This window comes from Ascaphus truei, chromosome 17 (assembly GCF_040206685.1).
Source record: "Ascaphus truei isolate aAscTru1 chromosome 17, aAscTru1.hap1, whole genome shotgun sequence".
In the NCBI taxonomy this organism is placed as follows: domain Eukaryota; kingdom Metazoa; phylum Chordata; class Amphibia; order Anura; family Ascaphidae; genus Ascaphus; species Ascaphus truei.
This window is the reverse complement of record NC_134499.1, coordinates 27,324,705-27,332,198: the sequence shown is the minus strand read 5'-3', so window position 1 is coordinate 27,332,198 and position 7,494 is coordinate 27,324,705.

The window sequence follows — 7,494 nt, the reverse complement described above, 5'->3', positions numbered from 1 at the left end:
TTCTTGGATTCAATATGGGGGTTTTGAGCACAGTTCTTGTGCACATTTCAGTGCTGGATGAGGCTGCAGCACATAGTTATGTGCCATTATTATTACTATTATCGCCATTATTATTACTATTAGTTGTATGGCGGCAACATATTCCACAGCACAGTACAATGTGGGAGAGGAGATAAAACCATTGTATGACAAAATACTACATATATGTTAAGACAAGCAGAGACAATAGGAAGGAGGTGTTATGAGCATTTTTAACACCGGTGGAGTACAGAGTGCATCGGTTTGTTTTCATGTTAATAATCAATACCCTTCCAGAGCCATCAGTATACACGTGGCTGTACGTAGTACAGGTGCACAGCTAGTGATCCAGTTTTGAAAGTCAGAGAAAGTGCACATTTCAGGGTAATGTATGCAGCTGACATTGTCGTCATAGCTAGGGATTAAGTGGGCTAAAGGAGTGACTCAGTGAGTCAAGGAGCTGACTCTGAAAACCATGATACTGTCTTTGAAGCAGGGGAGCCTGGTGGCAACTCCTTGTGAACTTGGCAAGTCACTTTATCTCCCTGTGCCTCTGGTCCTAAATTAGATTAATTGTGTCTGCAAAATTCTATGACCAGTGCTGCATACCCTGTCAGCCCTATATAAGAAAACATTATGTCTAAAGCACTTATTCCCATGATCTGTTATTTATATTATCTGTTATTTATTTGATTACCATATGTATTACTACTGTGAAGCGCTATGTACATTAATGGCGCTATATAAATATAGACATACAACACAATACAATTATTATGGGAATAGAGATTCTGCCCTTTTGTGTCTGCCTCAAACTGCAAGAAATATGTTTCTCACATTTGATTCAATGTGTCTTACTCATATGTGGCTGACTCCAGTACAGACCTGGTTATTGTGCCATTGATGCACACAATGGGGAATTCATTATTGCACAAGAACGGACACAGAAAATGATTACACACATTATCCTATGCACTGTATACCAGTTAGAGGTGCAATCCCACATAGTCGGCAGCAAAACATACTTTTTACTGACTTCCCCAACACACATCTAACAATGGTAATCACTCAGGGTTGTCTGCTTTCATATTGGTAAACTAGTTACAAATTGAATTTGTTAGGGGCCTCTGAATGGGGAAGTGTTTGTCAATCAAGTGTTTTCTTACCCTTTACCCTGTCCTTATAAGAGAACCTATAAAGATAAGGGGGGTTGGAAGGGGGCTCTGGCTGGTCAAGCTCCTTCGGAGCACAGTGATATCACAGTGACATCACACAAACAGGAGCAGCAAGAGGACATCAAACCACTCCCCAGTCTCACTTTTATCATTAATAATATATATTTTTTCTTGTATAGCACTGACAATGTATGCAGCTCTGTACATAGAATTATTGCCCCATGGAGCTTACAATCTATTTTTTGTTGCCTGAGGCACAGGGAGATAAAGTGACTTTCCCAATGTCACAAGGAGCCGACACCGGGATTTAGAACCAAGCCCCCCTGCTTCACACTCCGTGTCAGTGTTTGTTAGTCAGTGCATTTACTCACCGAGCCGCTCCTTTAGCCTAACTTTAAATAATAATGTAAAAATACTTAGAGGTGTCAGATTTGGATAAAAATGGCATCAATTACCTAGGCAAGACGCCTTAGTGATGTCACTGGAATTAGTGCACTTTGGTCCTATGAGGGATTGTCCCTTTAACTCTTCTCTAACACATCTGGCTCAATATGGACGCTGCCCAGTCTGAATACTGAAACAGTTGTGGCTAAATTAAAGATAAAAGAAACACCTGTGAGCACATTCACATGTCTCAGACAGGTCCACCAACCCTGCCTTTCCCCATAATCATTCAGCGTACAATATTTCCACTGCAGCCAGGGATTCTGGGTAATGATATGCAAATGAGCACTCACTGTGCGTCACATTTGGCTTCTCATGTTAACATGGATCCCTTTAAGCTTACACCTGCTCTATTACACAGCGTAGCCTGGGTTAAGGAAGTACATTGCCAGCAAATCTACTCACAGACAGCCATTTGGACCCTTTGGGTCTCACCAGTGTGAAATATGCTCATAAGTGCGGGAGTTTTTTTTAACCCTTGCAGTGCGGTGGCGCGTGTACCAGTTTCAGTCGTGACCTGTGGTCTGTGGTGGCGCGTCAGGAGAAGAGCAAGAGATGGCGATGGGGGTATGTGGTGGGGGTGTGGCCATGATGTCACGTGGCTGGTTCGGCTTCATTGGCTGAACCGCCGCCGTGACGTGGCAAAAACTTAGCCGCCGCGCCAAAAATCTTGTCTTTTGGCAAAGGCGGTCGTGCATCGCGCTCTGTGCAGGCGCGCGGCGGCAGTGACTGGGGCCAGCCCCATAGAGGGCGGTATCTTGTTTGTGCGCACAGCGCGAGCAGTGGGGACGAGGCCCTACTCAGCATAACTTACTTTGTGGCTAAATTAGAACACACATTTCATTCAGTGATGGAGCAAATGTTGTATACATCCCTGCTGTTTTTTCTGGCCCAAACAATGCAGCACAAAGGTGAACGATGTTATTTCTTAGTCTAAATAGTGGTGTGCAGAAAACAAACATCCGAAATCTGTTTGCTTGTGAATCCCCCTTCATTAAACAAAGGGGTTAATTACAATCAATTTAGTTTTTTTTTTAATTGTATGTAAATACTCACAAATGTTGTGAACAATTCACAGATTTAATTAGAGACTATCCTGACCACAAGTGCTTAGTGCTCACCTAACGGGGGTTTCACCAGTCTGTCTCCCATTTATGCAAAGCTCTATGACATATAGTGATGAGGTGAGTCAGACAGAAGGTACAGAGAGAGCGGCCTTTTGAGTCACACAGCTGGTGCAAAACACCGTCTGTAGCCTGAGGCTGAAGTGAAATTCCCAATCCTTTGCTCACTGCAGAAGAAAGTGCCCATTGTAGCCAAAACAGACAGCTGTTTCGCGAGTGTTTGAAAGATGGCAATAGCTGCTCAAGCAGCCAAGTTATTGTATGTAAGCCTGTCCTTGTCCATGTGACACTGCGCCGGAGTTTGGAGATTTCCAGGTAAAGTTCTGTTTACAGATATATGAAAAATCCTTCTGCCAAAAAACGTCACGTCACAGCTTAAGTGAGGCCAGTGGGGACAACTGAAGATAAATTGTCCTGTGACAAACAATAATCAATTAGATTGTAAGCTCTTCGGGGCAGGGACTCCTTTTCCTAAATGTCACTTTTGTCTGAAGCACTTCTTCCAATGATGTGTTATTTGTATTATTTGTTATTTATATAATTATGTCATGTGTATTATTTGTGTGAAGCACTATGCACATTAATGGCGATATATACATAAAGATATAAATAAATACATAGTATATCTCATATATACTGATGCATGTATTGAACGATTGGATAATCGTACAGTATTAACATGTTCTGCAGGCTGCAGTGACCCAAGAGTCTATGTAACAAGCTATACATTTTATACTGTGCTGTATACTCTAGCAACAACTTTCTGCCCCTTGCACATGGATGAAAATATGCAGTAAATATAAAATGTGTTTCAGGCTTCCCTGGCAGCCAAAATGTAAGAAAATGACTTACTTTTGATATAACTGTCTTACTCTGACTAGTTTGGGCCGGATTAGTTGAAGATGATGGCTTTTCTAGACCCACGAAGATGGAAAAATGTTAACCTCAAATGTTGCAAAATGTAATCTCTTAAAACTCTCCCTATTGTTCCATTAAGCGTCATCCCAGGCGGTGTGATCAATCTCCAGCCAATATGTGCATTTTTCAAGGCTGACACATACCCTTCAATATGGTTAATATAACGTCTGGATTGGGGCCAATTCCTTGAAATGTTTTTGATACATTGTTCACTTTTAGGAATGTTTTCATGTCTTATGATGTGATGTAAAAACAGAATATTTATCTTGGAAATGGTGAAGAAATATGAAACGATTTGCATAGAACCTTCTGTCCATTTTGACAAGAGCTCCATAAAAAAAATAAAAGTAAAATAAATAATAACAGAGCTTTATATTTTGTTATATTTTGTTTGTGTCACATTCAGAGGCTACTAATGTAAGCAGTGTTTGTAAGGGCCACATAGAAGCTGCCAAAAATGTGCTTTTCCTCTCCACGGAGGTCTTATATGGGATCTGTCCAAGTCCCTTTTTTTTTGTGTTCATTGTAATAAATTGTGGGATGTTTAGTGGAACAACAAAATATACATCGATGTTGTACATGAGCTCGGAAATAATGTAGGTTAGCGCTTCAGGTAACATCTGCCATTGTGGTCTCCAATGCACTTTTTCAGACCCTGCATCCCTTCCGACGCGACCCCATGCTCTAGGTCAGAGGTGGACAGCTCCAGTCCTCAAGGGCCACCAACAGATGCATTTTTTTTTCTTCAGGATAGCCCTGTTTGGCACAGGTGGCTGTCATATGACTGAGCCACCTGTGCTGAAGCAGGGATATCCTGAAAAACTGACCTGTTGGGGGCCCTTGTGGACTGGAGCTGTCCACCCCTGACCTAGGTCCTTTCTGCAGATGTGAGCTCGTTGCTTCATCTGGTGACTCCACTGAGCGTTTTCCTGGAGATGTGACAAGTATCTACTGCAAATATGGCTTCATTCTTCACACCTCGCCACACCGTCTCCTCTTGTGATAATCCTGATCCTTACAAAGATGCCAGAAACTCTACAATGGCAAAGTAGAGCGTAAAATATGTGTAGAATATCCTAAGCTATCCAAGAGAACAGCTTGCTGTTAATTATTTGTGCTGTGCATTGGCTAACCCTTTCACTTCCACAAGGATTTGAATGCGTTGTCTGTGTTGTGTTGCACGTATTTCGCACGTATTTCTCAGGGTCTCCAAATCTGTTTCATCCATTCTACAACTAAACCAATGTGAAGACGTTGCCAGACAGACGCACGATATAGACAGATAAGTCACCACGTTAACAGAGAGAGAAGTGATTCTTAATGTGTTCTGCAATCACTAGCCCTTCAGGAACAATTGAAAATCCATTTCCGATCAGCATGGCGCGCAGTGTCTTAATACAGAGCACCAAGAGGTCGAGGTGCGTGACCACAGCTGACACTCCATGGTATGTCTGGCAAACAGGAATTAGTCTTTAAAGTAACGAAGGTGCCTTAACAAGTTTAAGTTGGACTGTGTAACTGCAGCTGCCAGACCTTTTCATCATAATGTACTACACATGCAAAGAATTCACAGAGCATACTTATACAACCCACATACTTTAATAGCATTACTAGCTATTGTGCCCGGCTTCGTCGGGGGAATGTAATATTGAATACATGTCACCGCCCCCCTCCTCCCCCCGGCTGGCGGGACCTGTCCCCTCCCCCCGCTGCCGGCACATCTACCCGGCCCCCCCCCCCCCTCAGACTCCCCCAGTGAAAGTTTTGTTTTGCTACATGGTGCAGTTTCTGAGATTTCGATGCTTCGGACATACAAAAAAACGGAATCCAACTTAGAATTATAGCATAGATAATATATATATTAGTAACTGCTTCATCTTCTAAAGCAGAATAATAATTGAAAAAAAAACCGTGCCATGTTCCCAATAGGAGATTTTGCAACCCAAGTTCAGGAATGTTGTGTCTCAATTAAAAAAAAAAAAAAAACCCACATTTTCAAGGAAGCGGTTGAGAACCTTGGTAAATGCTAATGACTTCACTGAGCTGCAGCCAAACCCATCTGTACTTCTGAGAATATGCGTGGCATTAAAACGAAAGGGAAGAGAAACGTTTCGTCGTCTTTTTAAAACGCAATGGTTTTTTTTTTTGTTTGTAAATAAGCAGAAATGTGTGTAAATGCCACGTATCGGTACTCAGTGGTACATGATTATAGTTTAGCTAGAACTACTGTGTGTCCAGCCACGGCATTAGTGACCATGTGGGATTGTGTATAAGGAGAACGAATGCGTTTAGCACTAGGTGAAGTGACGCATGACCGCAAGGTCCAGGCTACCCTCCCCTCCATCCACACTTCCTGGTCACCGGTGACACTCTGGGGGGAGGAGAGGTCTGGCTGGGGGGTAGGGGTTATAGGCAGGCAATGAGGGGCAGGAGATCGTTCTGCCCTCCGTCGCTGTGTTTTGCAGCTCTAGGCTGAGGCCTGTTCCCGGGACGGAGGTGGAAGCGAGGCTGTCGCAGCACTTTAGGTGCGTGACTGATCGGGGGAATCTGCAGGGGTAGGCCCTGGCCATTATTAGGCCTCTTGCTGCTGCCCCCCCCTCCCTTTGATATTCCTTGCTCACTCCCAGTGTTACATAGCAGTTGCGGGAGTGAGTTCTATCGGAACCCCCTGGTTGGTGGTGCTCTCAACTACCAGGAGGAGTTGGAAACTCATTGAGCACAGCCAGGGTTAAGATGCATAGCCAGCAAACCCACCCACAGACAGACTGTTTCGACCTTAATGGGTCTCCTCAGTGTGGGGTTGGTTATACTGGCTATGCAAAAATGCATCTTAACCCTGGCTGTGCTCAAAGCTGTGACCATGCAGCAAGCTTAAGCTTATATGGAACCATGTTTATGGTTTTGAAGCAAAAGGTGGCACTGTGTGCTCATTTCCCAGAATCCCTTGCTGCAGTGGAAGTGCTGTGTGCTGGGTGATAATGGTGAAAGGCGGGGTTGCAGACCTGTCTAAGACATGCAAATGAGCATACAGGAATATTTCCATTTGATATATAATCACTTGTGAGCACATTCACATGTCTTAGACAGGTCTGCTATCTCACAAGTGATATTCTTTATTGGCTATATGCTAACGGTGGAGGTTTTGTGTCGCCTTTTTCACCCAAATTAACTTAAATAATGTATATGTATATATACACACATATACATCTTTTTATGTTGTCCCTTTGCCTGTGTATTATCACGCTGCCTCAGCCTTCAAAGACACAAATCTAAAAGATTTGCAGGTTTAAACTAAGAAAGAGGCTATGTAATGGAAAAGTGCTGCGTTTTATTACTGAGACGATGAAGGCTGAAAATCAGAGGCTCGGGTTGCTCGGCCTGATCAATAGATACATGTATGGGTGGTGCTTATCATTCAAATCATAATAATAGCTAGAAGCATGGCTAAAACCAGGCATTTCACAGACTGTCTGCTGAGTGCAATCTTACTGAATAATTGAGCAACAACTATTCTGGGAATTATGTAATTATAATTATTAGTGTTAATATATGTATAAACTCCCCTGTCACACCTTAAATGTAGTTGTGCATGATTACTAAATCAACATGAAATGATCAACTTTATTGAAGTACATTGATAGTGGATGATGAATTTGCCTAATCCCGCTGACAATAGATTCTACGAAAGTACTGGAGAAGGAGGAAAGGGGGTCTTTTCAGCTGTTCTGGATAGGCAGAAAAGAAACCCTGAAATGGAAGGGTATTTTATAGGCAGAAATTGGAGGACGTGTTCATGCTCCCACAATGTCAGGCCT